General features: G+C 39.8%; 1 long non-coding RNA gene across 1 annotated transcript in view; it reads left to right on the top strand.

Annotated features, from left to right (window-relative positions):
• Window positions 1-7706, top strand: part of LOC126075650 (uncharacterized) — a 31673-nt gene extending 23967 nt beyond the window's left edge. The window contains exon 3 of the long non-coding RNA XR_007517225.1: window positions 5093-7706. This is a non-coding gene — a long non-coding RNA (uncharacterized LOC126075650). The remainder of the gene's footprint in view (window positions 1-5092) is intronic.
• Window positions 7707-17654: the final 9948 nt, after the last annotated feature.

Genomic DNA, 17654 nt, shown 5'->3' with positions numbered 1-17654 from the left:
AAAAGACCATACTTAATGGTCTGACTGAGACTAGAGAAATCCCGGCGGCCAGGGTCCCCAGACCTTCTGTTGGCACAGGACGGGAACCATCCCCGAAGACAAGTCATCAGACATGAAAGGAACTGGACAGTGGGTGGGAGAGAGTTGCTGATGAAGAGTGAGCTAATTATATCAGGTGGACACTTGAGATTGTGTTGGCATCTCATGTCTGGAGGGGGGATGGGAGGATAGAGAGAGTGGGAAGCTGGCAAAAATGTCACGAAAGGAGAGACTGGAAGGGCTGACTCAATAGGGGGAGAGCAAGTGGGAGTACGGAGTAAGATGTATGTAAACTTATATGTGACAGACTGACTTGATTTGTAAACGTTCACTTGAAGCTCAATAAAAGTTAAAAAAAAAAAAAAGGGCAATTAAAAAAAAAAAAAAGCACGGGCAAAAGATTTGAACAGATTTGACAGTTCACCAAAAAAAAGATACAGTTGACAAATAAGCACATGAAAAGATGCTCAACATCATTAATCATTAAGGAAATGCAAATTAAAACCAAATGAGATGCTACCACTCACCTATTAAAATGGCTAAAATTAAAAAGACAAGCGTTGGAGAAAATGTGGAGAAACTGGAACTCTTATACACTGCTGGTGGGAATGTAAAATGGTGCAGCCACTTTGGCAAACAACTTAGCAGATTTTTCTAAGGTTAAATATATGTCTACCACATGACCTACTCAGCCCTTGCACTCCTAGGTGTTTACACTATGGTTGCTGTCACCCAGTACAGTAACTCGTAGTGTCACCCCCCCATGGACCTCCTCCCATACCAGACCATACAGCATCCTTCGTAATGTTTTTTGTACTAATGTTACTCATAAATCATAATTCCCATATATCACTGAATGTAATGGCAATACTAGTGACGTAAACAACTAGCAAAATTAAAATTATACTTTAAATTTCAATATCATATGCACAGCCTAAATGTACTTACATTTACATAGTTTCATGTAGCTAAAGTGAAAATTTGGTAAGAAAACAACAGAATTAAAAGCAAAAACGTTTAAGAACTACATGAAAATTATGATCATTTTTTTCAGGTTTTTAAAAAATTTTTATTGTGCTTTAAGTGAAAGTTTACAAACCAAGTCAGTCTCTCATACAAAAACTTATATACACCTTGCTGTATACTCCTAGTTGCTCTCCGTCTAATGAGACAGCACAGTCCCTCTCTCTACTGTCTATTTTCGTATCCGTTCGGCCAGCTTCTGACTCCCTCTACCCTCTCATCTCCTCTCCAGACAGAAGCTGCCCACATAGTCTCATGTGTCTACTTGATCCAAGAAGCTCTCTCCTCACCATTATCATTTTCTTATAGTCCAGTCCAATCCCTGTCTGAAGAGTTGGCTTTGGGAATGGTTCCTGTCCTGGGCTAATAGAAGGTCTGGGGACCATGACCTCCAGGGTCCTTCTAGTCTCAGTCACACCATTAAGTCTGGTCCTTTTGTGAGAATTTGAGGTCTGCATCCCACTGCTCTCCTGCTCCCTCAGGGGTTCTCTGTTGTGTTCCCTCTCAGGGCAGTCATCGGTTGTAGCCGGGCACCATCTAGTTCTTCTGGTCTCAGGCTGATGGAGTCTCTGGTTTCTGTGGCCCTTTCTGTCTCTTGGGCTCATAATTACCTTGTGTCTTTGGTGTTCTTCATTCACCTTTGCTCCAGGTGGGTTGAGACCAATTGATGCATCTTAGATGGCCGCTTGTTAGCATTTAAGACCCCAGACGCCACTCTCCAAAATAGGATGCAGAATGTTATCTTAATAGATTGTATTATGCCAATTGACTTAGATGTCCCCTGAAACCATGGTCCCCAAACCCCTGCCCCTGCTATGCTGGCCTTCGAAGCATTCAGTTTATTTCAGGAAACTTCTTTGCTTTTGGTTTAGTCCAGTTGTGCTGACCTCTCCTGTATTGTGTGTTGTCTTTCCGTTCACCTAAAATAGTTCTTATATACTAATTAGTGAAAACTTCTTTCCCTCCCTCTGTCCCTCCCACCCTCCCTCCCTCCATCTCCAATCTCATAACCATCAAAAAATATTTTCTTCTCTTTTTAAACTATTTTTTGAGTTCTTGTAATAGCGGTCTGCTACAATATTTGTCCTTTTGCAACTGACTAATTTCACTCAGAATAATGCCTTCCAGATTCATCCATGTTATGAAATGTTTCATGGATTCATCTTTGTTCTTTTTAGATGCATAGTATTCTATCGTGTGAATATACCATAATTTATCCATTCTTCTGTTGATGGGCACCTTGGTTGCTTCCACATTTTTGCTATTGTAAACAATGCTGCAATGAAGATGGGTGTGCATATATCTGTTCATGTAAAGGCTCTTATTTCTCTAGGATATATACCAAGGAGGGGGATTGCTGGATTGTATGGTAGTTCTATTTCTAGCTTTTTAAGGAAGCACCAAATCAATTTCCAAAGTGGTTGTACCATTTTACATTCTCATCAACAGTGTATAAGTGTTCCAGTCTCTGAACAACCTCTCCAACATTTATTATTTTGTGTTTTTTGGATTAATGCAAGCCTTGTTGGAGTGAGATGGAATCTCATTGTAGTTTTGATTGGCATTTCTCTACTCACTAATGATTGTGAGCATTTCCTCATGGATCTGTTCACTACTTGAATGTCTTCTTTAGTGAAGTGCCTGTTCATATCCTTTGCCCATTTTTTAATTGGGTTATTTTTCTTTTTGTAGTATCATGTAGATTTTAGAGATCAGACGCTGATCAGAAATGTCATAGCTAAAAACTTGGAAATTATGTTCATTTTAACATTAAACTTTACCGTTACAAGAGATACATTAATGAGTTAGGTTTATATAACCAATCCCAAATAATGTAGAAGTTGTAAACAAATGCATGTAGAAATATATTCATAAATGAAATAATACCACAGAAATAAACAGGAAAAAATACACAATCATTTTAGTACTTAGTGAACATCTTGACTAAATCTGAACTTTCCTTTCCTAGCCTTCAAATCTTTGAACCCATGAATGACTTCATTGAAATCAATGCCCTTCACCAACTCACTTTTTAATATGTCACTATTTTTTTAAACTTTAATTCAAACTTAAACCCTGAAAATTTCATTAAAGTCAGATATATATTTGCAAGACAGTGACGTTTTTAAAGGAAATTTTTAAAAAGACTAAAAATTTTAAAAAACCTGAATTTAAGATTAAAGTTATATTTCTAAAAATGTATGAAGAAACAGCATTTTACCCACTTCATGTTTTAAACTGCCAATTTCTCTATTTAGTTACCAAAGAGTTATACAATCAATAATTGTTATACCTATTAGGAGTCCTGGTGGTACAGTGGTTAAGCACTTGGCTGCTAACTGAAAGGTCCGTGGTTCGAACCGACCAGCTGCTCTGTGGGAGAAAGATGTAGCAGTCTGCTTTCATAAGGATTACAGCCTTAGAAACCATATGGGGCAGTTCTACCATGTCCTATAGGGTCGCTATGAGTTGGAATCGACTGGATGGCAATGGGTTTGGTTTGGTTTGGTTTTTGGTTTATACATGTGTTTATCAATTTTAATCGTAGAATAATACGTGACAAATACAGTTGTAAATTGCTTAAATGCAATATTTCTTAAGATTATATGAATATGAACAACAAAATTGTTTTGTGAAATCTTTCTACATTGAATTACAACATTATTAGTTACAACAATATTGGTAACTGATTGGAAGCCTTTTTTTATTGTTCACCTTCTTTACCTTTAATTACTACTTTGTTCTCAAAAAAGTTATTTATATAGGTTCACGAATACTAATTACCACAATATTGTAGCTAAAACCAGAAAATTTGACAAAATCAGCAACTATATAAACACCACCAGCAAGGAAAACAACAGTGCTTGTAGTGCTTGCAGAGGAAGCCAGTGCTTCGAAGCATACTTGTAATTGGGTAATACTGACATCTCGGAATGGAGCGCATTAGAAGATTCAAAAACAAATTAGCAGGGTTTTAGCCTTGTAGGTATATTGATACATGTAAGCTGGGCTTACGGAAAAAAAAAAAATTGTTGTTATCACTACAGGGATATTTTTATTAAAAATAGTAAACTTCTGCTGAGACACTGCATAAAAATTTTATAGACAGTCATTTTGGTGTCACTCCCTCTGAGAGTGTCACCCGGTGCAGTCTGCACCCACCGCACCCCCTAGTGATGCCACTGGGTATTTACCCACGAGAAATAAAAAGATTGTCCACACAAAGACTTAGTACGCAAATGTTCATTGCAGCTTTATTGCACCTGGGAACAACTCAAATGTCCATCAACAGGGGAATGGATAAACAAACTGTGATACATTCATACAATGGAATCCTGTTGAGCAATAAAAACAAACCAATTATTGATACATGAAACAACATGGATGAATCTCAAAATAATCATGCTGAGTAAAAAAAAGCGAAGACAAAAAAGCATATTCTGTAAGACTCCATTTATATAAAATTCTAGAAAATGCAAACTAATCGATACTGACAGAAAACAGGTCAGTGGTTGCCTTGGGACAGAGCTGGGAGGTGCAGGATGGGGAGATTACAATGGAGCAAGAGGAAACATTTGGGGTGATCTGTATGTTCAAATCTGCCAGGCGCTCCTTGAAAGCTCTATGGGGCAGTTCTACTCTGTCCTATAGGGTCGCCATGAGTTGGAATCGACTCACGGCAGTGGGTTTGGTTTTGGTTTGGTATATGTTCACTGGTTTTGTCATCTGCATAATACGGGTTATTAATGAGTCTTCCTCCAATCCTGATGCCCTGTTCTTCATATAGTCCAGCTTCATAAGTATGGTAAAGAATACAGCCCTGATGCATACCTTTCCTGACTTTAAACGGGTTACACAGTATCCCCTTGCTCTGTTCGAATGACTGCCTCTTGATCTGTGTCAAGGTTCCTCATGAGCACAATTTGTGTTCTGGAATTCCCATTCTTTGCAATGCTATCCACATAGTCCAGTGCCTTTGCATAGTCAATAAAACACAGGTAAACATCTTTCTGGTATTCTCTGCTTTCAGCCAGGATCCATCTGACATCAGCGATGATATCCCTGGTTCCACATGCTCTTCTGAATCCAGCTTGAATTTCTGTCAGGTTCCTATCAATACACTGCTTCAGCCGCTTTTGAATGATCAACAAAATTTTACTCGTGTGATAATAATGATATTGTTCCATAATCTCCATATCCAGTTTAGAAGCAAGCATGGTGAGATTACGTCTCACATACTTTGGTCATGTTGTCAGGAAGGACCAGTCCCTGGAGAAGTACATCATGCTTGGTAAAGTAGAGGGTCAGCGAAAGAAAGGAAGACCCTCAACGAGATGGATTGACACAGTGGCTGCAACAGTGGGCTCAAGCATAACAGCAATTGAGAGGATGGCGCAGGACCAGGCAGTGTTTCATTCTGTTGTTCGCTATGAGTCAGAACCGACTCAACAACACCTAACAACATATGTTCATTATCTTGGGTGTGATGGTTGTTTCGTGGAGATGTATACTTCCGAAAATCAGCCAGCGATAACCCTATGGATCACAATGGTTCAATCTGCAACTGATCATGAGAATGGCAAAGGACTGGGCAGTGTTTCATTCTGCTGTGCACAGGGACTCGCCATGAGTCAGGGCTGACTCAGTGGCAGCTAACAACAACAAATACACCCACACATACGCAAATATATGTGTCATGTCAAAACATTTCAATTTGTACACTTTAAATATCTACAATTTAATGTATATCAATTATTCTCAATAAAGCTGCAAAAAAAAATTGAGCTTTTAAGACATGTGAAGTTAGGACGGGGTTAAAAATAATGTTTGCACTACCTCCTAGTTTCTATGCAGAGTCCCTTGGATATATTATTTCATTTAGTTCTCAAAACAGCCCTGTGAAGTGTAACTATTACCTTTTTTGGATGAAGAGGGTAACTTGTCCCTTAGCAAAAGTTTCAAACTCAGGTCTGGGATAACTCAACTGCTGCACTCTACTGCCAACTATGGTCACCCTGGGTACTGACATCCATGAGGCATGGCCTGCCCCTGACATCTTGACATCTGAGGAACTCACCTAACTTCATTCAGGTACCTGGATCAGGGTAGGCCATGCAGCGCTTTATACTGGAAAGAAGAATGTGTCCTCGGAACTTCTCTTTGGGGTTTGGGGAGATGAGAAGGAGACTGTATTCTACCTCCCTTTTCCAATTTCTCTCCTCCTCTCCTGCTGTCCCACATCCCATCCCAGTGCTCTTGGGCCTCTCTCGTCTTGTTGCCAAGATATTCCCATTATTCAGAAATGATGAGTGCAGCACTGACCCGAGACAACACAGCAGAGAGGAAAGTACCCCTGGGGAGAAGCTGTGAAGTCTGGGTCCCTGGACCTGCAGGCAGGTGAGCTGGGACAGTGCCCAGGTTCCAGGCCCCACTTCACACTCGGCTTGTGAAGAGTGCTGTCCATCAGGACTCACTGCATCCTAACCCTTGTCCCTGTTCATGTAGTGACCACACAGGAACTCAGGACTTTAGGTCAGCCTTTATCCCCCAGACACTAATTCCCATGCAGCCCTTCCTGACCCCGTTTCACACTCTTCCTCATCTGAAACTCTTTCAGAACCCTCTGTGAAATACTCTAAACATGTAATACTTTAAATATTTTATACTTATATAGTGTGCTTGTATATATATTTATACAGGGAACTACTCATAAGGGTTTGCCTCTTGGGTAAAAACAAAAAAAAACCCACTGCCATCAAGTCAATTCAGACTCATAGCGACCCTCTAGGACAGAGTAGGACTGCCCGATAAGAGTTTCCAAGGAGCACCCGGCAGATTTGAACTGCCGACCTCTTGGTTAGCAGCCATAACACTTAACCACTATGCCACCAGGGTTTCTGCCTCTTGGGTAGCTGGGGGAATATTGAGTTATTTTCACTGTGTATACTTTTGCACCTTTTAAGTTTTATATCTTTTGTATTATAAGTAATTGGGGAGAAGAACCAGCCACTACACCTTCTGAAATTGTCCTTCTTGCTCTAGACCCTTAGTCCCTTAGCCACCCTTATGATTTTTTTCAATCACTTCCATTTTGGCTTTCCTTTTCTCTCAATTGATCTTGTATTCCTCCATCCATTTCAACCATGACTGAGATAGCACCATGATTCCCATATTCATATTCCCAAATTAGAGCAAACCTATCATGTATTTTCTTCTTTCTTCAGAACAATTTCTTAATATTTTCCAAAATATGGTCTACAGTCCAATTGCATCAGAATCACTTGGGATGCTTATTAAACTGCAAGTTCCTGGGTCCTACCTGAAAACACTTTGAATCATGCTTTTTGGAGGGTTGGCTTAGGATTCGGCACTTGATCCAAATGGCAGAGGTGATTCTTATTCACAAAAAGACTATTTCATTCATCTCTGAATTTTTCATAGGCCAAGAATATTCATCCCCCAATGTTGAGCACCTGCTGTGTAGCAGGCAACATCACTGACCATCTAGATACTGTACCTGAGCTTTCGAGCTTTTACAGATCAGGAGATGTTTCCCAGGAAAGTTTGCTGGATGATTTTAGAGGATAGGTGACAATTCATTTTTTCTTAATTTAAAAGTTATGTAGCTTTTCATTGAATTGTAAATGTGGAAGTTGTGCTGGAAAATGTTCTGGTGCATATATTTTCACCACAATAAAATAGAAAAAACAAAAAAAGTTATATGGCTTTTTTTTTTAACATTACTTTCTAATTGTGGCAAGAGTTACTAGTTTTCCATTTAGAACACTGACATGATTTCCTTTTTATAATAAATATATGTAAAAAGTGAGTCAGTTAAAAATGACAGAATAGATCAAAGATTGTATAGAAGAATCCTGATCAAAAGGGGAAAAACACAGAACACAATTTCAAATTCTCATGGACTCTAGACTTTCTGGAGCCATGGCGGTTAAATGAATCCCTGAAATAATTGCCCTGAGATAATCTTTAAACCTTAAACCAAAAATATCCCCTGAAGTCTTCTTAAAACAAAACAATAGTTTAGCTTAACTAGTAAAAAAATGTCTGCCTTAAGTATTATGCCTTTTAAGAGCTATCTATATGGGATCAAACTGACAACAGCAACTTGAAAGATTGGATAGGAACCTTACGGGGCATTGAGTTTATGTTAATAGGGGAGCATCAACTCAGAAAAGGAGGGTGAAAATCGTTGTACAACTCAAAGAACGCAGTCAATGTCACTGAATTGTACATGTAGAAATGGTTGAATTGGTGTAACTTTGCTGTATGTATTCTCAACAGCAACAATAAAATAAAAATAAATAACTATTGTGATTTTGTTCTGACAAAGGCTATGTACGACATGAATGAACCCTGAAAACATTATGCCAAGTAAAATTAGACCCAAAAGGAAAATATTGCATAATCCTACTTATATGAAATATCTAGAATATGCAAATACAAAGAGACAAAGGTTTATTAGTGGTTACCAAGGGCTAGGAGGGATGGAGAGTTATTGCTTGAGGGGCACTGAGTCTCTGTTGCGGGTGGTAAGAAACTTTTGTAAATGGATAGTAGTTAGTGATGGTGGCACAACATGGTGAATGTGATCAACGTCACTGTATTGTATACTTACAAATGGTTAAAATGGCAAAAGATTTGTTATATATATTTTATCACAATAAATTTGGGGAAAAAACAAGACAGAATAGATATGGCAGAAATACCAAAGGTGATACACAAATGTCTGAACTTTGGGAAACAGTCATCTAGCATTTCAGAGGTAGCTGTGGTATAAGAAACAGTATAGCTAACATTTATCATGAACTGACGAGATCAATGTCAGAGTATGTCACTACTCTGTTTGAAACTATCCAATGGATTACCATCACATTTTCATTTTATTTTTTAACAGATTTATTGAGATATATTTCACATTCCATACAATTCACCCATGTAAAGGTATGATTCAATGGTTTTTATTATATTCAGAGTTGTGCAACCATCCCCACAATCAATTTTAGAACATGTTCACTATCCCTAAAAGAAATCCCCTGTCACTATTTCCCCCCAGCCTCTCCAGCTCTAAACAAAAAAACAAACCCACTGCCATCAAGTCGATTCTGACTCATAACCACTAATCTACCTTCTGTCTATAGACTTTCCAATTCTGGACATTTCATATAAATGAAATCATGCAATACGTAGTCTTGTGCCTGGCTTCTTTCACTTAGCGTAATGTTTTTAAGGCTCATCCATGTTGTAGCAAGTATAAGTACTTCCTTCCTTTTTTATAGCTGAATAATATTCCATTGTATACATAAACCACAATTTATCAGTCTCATCCATCAGTTCCTCGTACTGTGGTTGGCTTGTGTGTTGCTGTGATGCTGGAAGCTATGCCACCAGTATTTCAAAACCAGCAGGGTCACCCGTGGTGGACAAGTTCCAGCAGAGCTCCCAGATTAACCCAGACTGGGAAGAAGGACCTGGCCATCTACTTCTGAAAAATTGGCCAGGAAAACTTTACGGATAGCAGTGGAACATTGTCTGATGTACTGCCGGAAGATGAACCCTTCAGGTTGGAAGGCATTCAAAATACAACTGGGGAAGAACTGCCTCCTAAAAGTAGAGTCCACCTTAATGACATGGGTGGAGTAAAACTTTCAGGACCTTCATTTCTCACGTGGCACGACTTAAAAAGAGAAGAAACAGCTGTAAACATCCATTAGTAATCTGAACATGTAATGTATGAAGTATGAATCAAGGAAAATTGCAAATACGTCAAAAATGAAATGGAATGCATAAAGATTGATATCTTGGGCGTTAGTGAGTTGAAATGGATTGGTGTTGAAATTGAAGAGGAATGGCGTCAAATTCATTGTCAAAAAGAACATTTCAAGATCTATCCTGAAGTACATTGTCAGTGATAATAACCACACATCTACAAGAAAAGACCAGTTAATATGACTATTATAAAAATTCACACACCAACCGCTAAGGCCAAAGATGAAGAAACTGGAGATTTTCACCAACTTCTGCAGTCTGAAATTGATCAAACATGCAATCAAGATGCATTGATAATTACTGGTGATTGGAATGTGAAAGTTGGAAACAAAGATGACGACTCAGTAGTTGGGAAATATGGCTTTGGTGATAGAAACAATGCCTGAGATCACATGGTAGAATTTTGCAAGACCAACGATTTATTCACTGCAAATACGTTTCTTCAACAATGTAAATGGTGTCATGTATTGAATTATGTCCCCCCAAAAATGTATCAGTTTGGCTGGGCCATGATTCCCCATATTGTGTGATTTTCCTGTATGTTGTAAATCCTGCCTCTATGATGTTAATGAGAGGGGATGGCAGTAGTTGTGTTAGTGAGGGAGGACTCAAATCTACAAGATTGGATTGTGTCTTGAGGCAATCTCTTGAGATATAAAAGAGAGAAGTGAGCAGAGAGACAGGTCTACCACTAAGAAAGCAGTGCCGGAGCAGCCATCTAAGATGCATCATTTGATCTCAACCCAGCTGGATCAAAGGAGAATGCAGAACACCAAGGACACAAGGTAATTACAAGTCCAAGAGACAGAAAGGGCCACATGAACCAGCGACTACATCATCCTGAGACCAGAAGAACTAGATGGTGCCCGGCTACAACCAATGACTGCCCTGACAGGGAACACAACAGAGAACCCCTGAGGGAGCAGGAGAGCAGTGGGATGCAGACCCCAAATTCTCATAAGACCAGACTTAATGGTCTGACTGAGACTAGAAGGACCCCAGTGGTCATGGCCCCCAGACCTTCTGTCGGCCCAGGACAGGAACCATTCCTGAAGCCAACTCTTCAGACATGGATTGGACTGGACAATGGGTTGGAGAGGGATGCTGGTGAGAAGTGAGCTTCTTGGATCAGATGGACACTTGAAACTATGTTGGCATCTCCTGCCTGGAGGGGAGATGAGAGGGTGGAGGGGGTTAGAAGCAGGCGAAATGGACACGAAAACAGAGAGTGGAGGAAGAGAGCGGGCTGTCTCTTTGGGAGGAGAGTAATTGGGAGTGTGTAGCAAGGTGTATATGGGTTTTCGTGTGAGAGACTGACTTGATTTGTAAACTTTTACTTGAAGCACAATAAAAATTAAAAAAAAAAAAAAAAGAAAAGAAAGCAGTGCTGGGAGCAGAGCAGACCCAGGGTCCCTGCACAGAGAAGCTCCTAGTCTGTTGGAAGATTAATGAGAAGGCTGACACAGAGAGAAAGCCTTCCCCCTGGAGATGATGTCCTGAATTTTGACTTTTAGCCTACTTCATTCTGAGGAAATAAATTTCTCTTTGTTAAAGCCATCCACCTGTGGTATTTCTGTTATAGCAGCACTAGATAACTAACGGCAACTATAGACATGGTCCTTGCTGGATGAAATACAGAATGAGATCGGCTACATCTGTGTAGACATGATGGAGAAGCTCAGTATCATCAGTCAGAACAGGGCCAGGGGGCCGACTGCAGAACAGACCATCAATTGCTCATATCAAGTTCAAGTTGAAACTGAAGAAAATTAAAACAAGTCCACGAGAGCCAAAATATGACATTGAGTATATCCCACCTGAATTTAGAGACCATCTCAAGAATAGATTTGATGCATCGAACACTAATAACTGGAGACCAGAAGAGTTGTGCGATCACATCAAAAACATCATACATGAAGAAAGCAGGTCATTAAAAAGACAGAAAAGTAATAAAAGACCAAAATGGATGTCAGAAGAGTCTCTGAAACTTACCTGTAAACGTGGAGTAGCTAAAGTGAAAGGAAGAGATGATGAAGTAAAAGAACTAACCAGAAGACTTCACAGAGTGGCTCAAGAAGACAAAGTATTATAGTGAAATGTGCAAAGACCTGGAGCTACAAAAGCAAAAGGGAAGAACACACTCAAGCATTTCTCAAAATGAAAGAAAAAAAGAAAAAAAAAATTTTTTTCTTTAAACTGATGAAAAAACTCAAGCCTCGACTTGCAATGCTAAAGAATTCTATGGGCTAAACATTGACGCAGGAAGTATAAAAAGTAGATGGAAGGAATACAGTCACTATACCAAAAAGAACTGGTCAACATTCAACCATTGCAGGAGGTAGCATATGATCAAGGACCAATGGTACTGAAGGAAGAACTCCAAGCTGCACTGAAGGCACTGGTGAAAAACAAGACTCCAGGAATGGATGGAATACCAACGGAAATGTTTTAACAAACGAGTGCAATGCAGTAAGCGCTCATTCATCTATGCCAAGTAATTTGGAAGACAGCTACCTGGCCAACTGAATGGAAGAGATTCATATTTGTACCCATTCGAAAGAAAGGTGATCCAACAGAATGGGGAAATTATCGAATAATATTAATATCACACACAAGTGAAATTATGAAGATAATTCAAAAATTGTTGCAGCAGTACAACAGTAGGCAACTGCCAGAAATTCAAGCTGGATTCAAAAGAGGACGTGGAATGAGGGGTATCACTGCTGATGTCAGATGGATCTTGGCTGAAAGCAGAGAATACCAGAAGGATGTTTACCTGTGTTTTATTGACTATGCAAAGGCATTCGACTGTGTGGGTCCTAACAAATTATGAATAACGTTGTGAAGAATGGGAATTCCAGAACACTTAATTGTGCTCATGCAAACCTGTACATAGACCAAGAGGCAGCCATTTGAATAGAAGAAGGGGATACTGTGTGGTTTAAAATCAGGAAAGCTGTGCGTCAGGGTTGTATCTTTTAACCATACTTACTCAATCTGTATGCTGAACAAATAATCCGAGAAGCTAGACTACATGAAAAAGAATGAGGCATCAGGGTTGAAGGAACACTGACAACCTGCGTTATGCAGATGACACAACCTTGCTTACTGAAAGTGAAGAGGACTTGAAGCACTTACTGAAGATCAAAGACTACAGCCTTCAGTACGGACTGCACCTCAACATAAAGAAAAAAAAAATTTTCGCAAGTGGACCAATAAGCAACATCATGCTAGAACATCATGATAAATGGAGATAATATTGAAGTTGTCAAGGATTTCATTTTACTTGGATCCATAATCTATGCCCATGGAAGCAGCAGTCAAGAAATCAAACTATGTATTGCATTGGGCAAATATGCTGCAAAAGGCCTCTTTAAAGCATTAAAAAGCAAAGATGTCATTTTGAGGACTAAGGTGTACCTGACCCAACCCACGGTATTTTCAATTGCCTCATATGCATGCAAAAGCTGGACAATGAATAAAGAAGATTGAAGAACTGATACATTTGAATTATGATGTTGAGAAAAATATCAAATATGCCATGGACTGCCAGAAGAACAAATCTGTCTAAAAATACAGCCAGAATCCTCATTAGAAATGAGGATAATGAGACTTTGTCTCCCTTACCTTGGATGAGTTATTCAGAGGGACCAGTCCCTGAAGGAGGACATCGTACTTGGTAGGTCAGTGAAAGTGAGGGAGAAAGAGGAAAAGAGAGATGAACTGACACGGTGACTGTAACAACGGGCTCAAACATAGCGAGGATTTCGAGGATGGTACAGGACCACGCAGTGTTTTGTTCTGTTGTGCATGATGTCGATACGAGTTGGAGCTGATTTCATGGCACCTAACAATAGGAAACCCTGATGGGGTAGTGGTTAAATGCTACAGCTGCTAACCAAAAGGTCGACAGTTTGAATCTACCAGGCACTCCTTGGAAACTCCCAAGCTCTATTCTGTCCTATAGGGTTGCTATTGACTCAATGGCAGTGGGTTTTTTTTTTTTTTTTTTTTGGTTCAACGACACACCTATTGAGAATAAACCTGTTGCCTTTGAATTGATTCTGACTCATAGCAACCGTATAGGACACAGCAGAACTACCCATAGGCTTTCCAAGGCAGGGTGGGTGGATGCGAACTGCCAGACCTTTTGGTTACTAGCTGAATGTTTAACCACTGTGCCACCAGGGCTCCTCTGCTGTGAACAGTGCTGCTATAAACATTCGTTTACAAGATTCTGTGTGCACAAAGGTTTTCGGTTCTCTTGGGAGTAAAATGGCCGTGTCATATGTTAAGTGTTTAACTTTTGAGGAGCTTAATACGATTTTACCTTCCCACCAGCACTGTAAGGATTCCAGTTTCTCCACATCGTCAACACTTACTATCCTTATTATAGACAGCCTAGCGATGGATTAGTGTGTGTGTGCTATCTCATTTTTTACCATCAGACTTCATGTTAAGTTCCAAGTCTTTCCCAGGGCCTACAAGGGTGCATGTGATCTAGACTTGTTATTGTCTTTGTCTACTATAGATCCACAATCTCTTACCTGCAACTGAAAAATCAATGACTCTAAAAACCAAGATTTTTGTGATCCACCTTGTTGCAAAACCCGACATGAAGTCATGTGAAGTTATTGTCTTTTTTCTGCCACTTACCATGACTTTATTAACATTTTGAGATCTTGGTTAAAGTTTACACAGCAAATTAGATTCCCATTTAATAATTCCTATGCTTACTATTCAGAATCCTGGTGGCGTAGTGGTGAAGCGCTACAGCTAACCAAATTTCCCATCTGCCAGGCGCTCCTTGGAAACTCTATGGGACAGTTCTGCTGTCCTACAGGGTCGCCGAGTCAGAGTCGACTCCAAGGCACTGGGTTTGGCTACACATACCATTCAGTCACTTGGTTACATTTTCCACATTGTGTCAACATTCTCATTATTTCCCTTCCGGTTGTTCTGTTTCCATTATTCTTGCTTCCCTGGCCCTCTGCCCTCCTCCTCATCTTTGAAATATTGACCATTAGGTCTCAAATAGATGATTTAATAAAAGCAGCAGTATTATGGGTGATAGTTTATGAGCCAATATGTTATTTAGTGGAGAGGTGACCTCCAGGAGTCCTTTTAGTTCAAAGTTTAAAAGGGTATCTCAGGGGTTCCACAGTTCTCTGCCGGTCCAGGAAGTTTGGCCTTTAAAGATTTTGAGTTTTGTTCTACAATTCTGTCCCATTCTATCCAAGACCATCTATTGTGGTCCCGGTCAGAATGATCAGTAGTGGCAGCCAGGCACCGTCTAGTTCTGGTCTCTGGATAGGTAAGGCTGTGGTTCCTGTAGGCAATTGGCCCTGTAGACTGGTTTCAACACAACTGTTCTTGTATTTCGCTGCAGTTAACATTTTTGATCCTGGGTACTGCTCTAGATTCCTTTGAAGATGTTACATATTAAACAGTATAAACAAATAAGACCTCACCAATTTCACATAAGGAATCAGACCAGAACCACTTGCCCCTCTAGCTCACAATTTAGGCACTGTCTTGCTCTCTCCGTAACATGCCAAGTGTCTCAGGGTATTTGCACTTGCTATTTCCTCTGCCTGGAAAGCTTTTCCTATTTATGCAAACGGCTTGTTCCTTCACTTTTTGAGTTTCATATCAAATATCAACCTTATCAAGAGACCATCATATATAAAATGATATCCCTTCCTCACTCCAGGTCGCCCCCTCATACTGCCGTCCACTAAAACATAAGCTCAAAGGTCTCTGGTCACTGCTACGTCCTCAGCACCTAGAACACTACGTGTAACACAGTAGGTGTTCGATAATTTTTTGAGTAAATTGTTTTGAACAGTAAATCACTTAAACCTCACCAAAATACTTTGAAATATAAATGACCACCTAAACACTAGAAAATTGAAGCCAGATAGGTTGGGTAATGAGTCAGTATCAATTCAAAGGCCACACAGGTAAAGTGGCAGAGCTGAGACTAAATCCCTGAGAGGCCATGAACAACTTCTTTCTGATGGGTCAGGTTTTAGAGGTAGGTAGAAGTAAAATCAAAGTGCAGGTTTTGGGGAGGAGGGAAAGGGAGGCCCAGGACTTCAATATATTATAGTTCTTTTCTATGAATTCTGGCTACCACATTGACTTAAAACCCAATCTTACAGGAAGCCATTGGAGCAATGGATTAAAGAGCTCAGAAGTCTCTACCTGGTTTGAATCTTTTCACATATTTGAGTCTGGAAAATCTATCAGAAGCCTTTAGGTGAGGCTAACTACAATAACCGTTTTCCCTAATAATGGATGTGGTTGGAGAGGGTTTTCACCAAATCCTAAGGCCTTCACTATGACCAACTACTAGATCCTCAGCTCACAAAAGGTCAGAAAAGGCTGCTGGTTATTATTCAAACATCTGGAGAACTTCAAGCTGCCTCATGGGTCACTTCTGACAGCATTATGAGTGGCTTTTTTTGGAAGTGATAACATGAATAGCAGGTTAACTTTCCCTGGATGCCCATCTAATAAAGACAGACATGGTTTGAGTTGTCCACCACTAGAATTGGCTTGGGGGATGGGATGGGGCTATTCTAGGGCCTGAATGTCTCTGATGTTACAAAATGGCAATTAGTTTGAGAAAAAACAGCTAAGCCAATTCTTGAAGGCTCTTCAAAGTACAAATCCCGGGAGATAGCATTGACTAGCCTACTTTGCATTTCAAATGCATAAACCAGTTTCCCAACTCACGGAAGAGGCAGGTAAGACCTGAAAAAAGGATACATTGACTATAGGCATTCTAAGAGAAATTTCACAACAATTATACACCCATAGCCCTGATTTACTATTTGAACCTGGCTTTACTTTAACCTTATGGTGGATGTTCTACCATCTCTGAGCCAAAATCAACTTGGGTTTCGTTCACTGAACAAGCTGGGATTGGAACCATCAGTTTAGCATCCCCTTTTTATCTTGGCTTTGATTTGCCCCACCCAATGTTTATTCCTGGTGTGAAAAGGCCACTACAGTGTAGAGGAACCAAAGAGCCCAAACACAGCTCTGTTTTGTGGGCCTTCCCCAAAGGACTTAAAACATTCTTGCCTACAGTTCTCTGGTAAATCCAGAATTTGCCACAGCTGTTTCAACATATTCATTGGTATACTAAGTATGGTTGGGCAAGCTGGGGCCTATAGTTCTCATCTGGGTTTTTTTTCTTCCTAGTAGAAGCCGAGGGAGTTCTCAATATCAGAACCACCCCCGCATGCTATAAAATATTCCACCCCTTCCCTTCCATCATATTCCTTTAAATGTAGACACTTAACAAAATGTTTCCTAACACATTATGTATTTTAATCAAAACCTCCAAGCTACTGGTTTAGCCCAATTTCCAGGCAAAGCCAGCCCCTATTAATCCATTCCCAAATATTTTAGATAAACACGTTAACTATACATCCCTAGTTGATGACTTTCTTACTTCTGAATTCTAAGACAATAAAACCATTCAAGGTACAGCCAGCCTCATTTTGTGTACAAGGTTACTCTCTACTCTCCTGAGACTTCCACAAATTTCTAGAAATGCTTCTGGTATCCTGGACGTTTTCATCCCATGGAGATATCACAGAAGACTGTGGATAAACATAACTAATGTCACTAAACTGTACACATGGAAGACTACTGAACTGACAACTCGTTCCATATATATTTATCACTATTAAAAAAAAAAAAAAAGACCTACCAATTTGTATCTACTCAGTAAAGAAAAAGCCCCTCAGACACACCCAAACCCCCACCCTAATCTGGCAAGACACTTAACA

This window comes from Elephas maximus, chromosome 4 (genome assembly GCF_024166365.1).
Source record: "Elephas maximus indicus isolate mEleMax1 chromosome 4, mEleMax1 primary haplotype, whole genome shotgun sequence".
Taxonomy (NCBI): domain Eukaryota; kingdom Metazoa; phylum Chordata; class Mammalia; order Proboscidea; family Elephantidae; genus Elephas; species Elephas maximus.
Note: the sequence above shows the minus strand (reverse complement) of the source record. Positions and strands in the feature narration are given on the sequence as shown.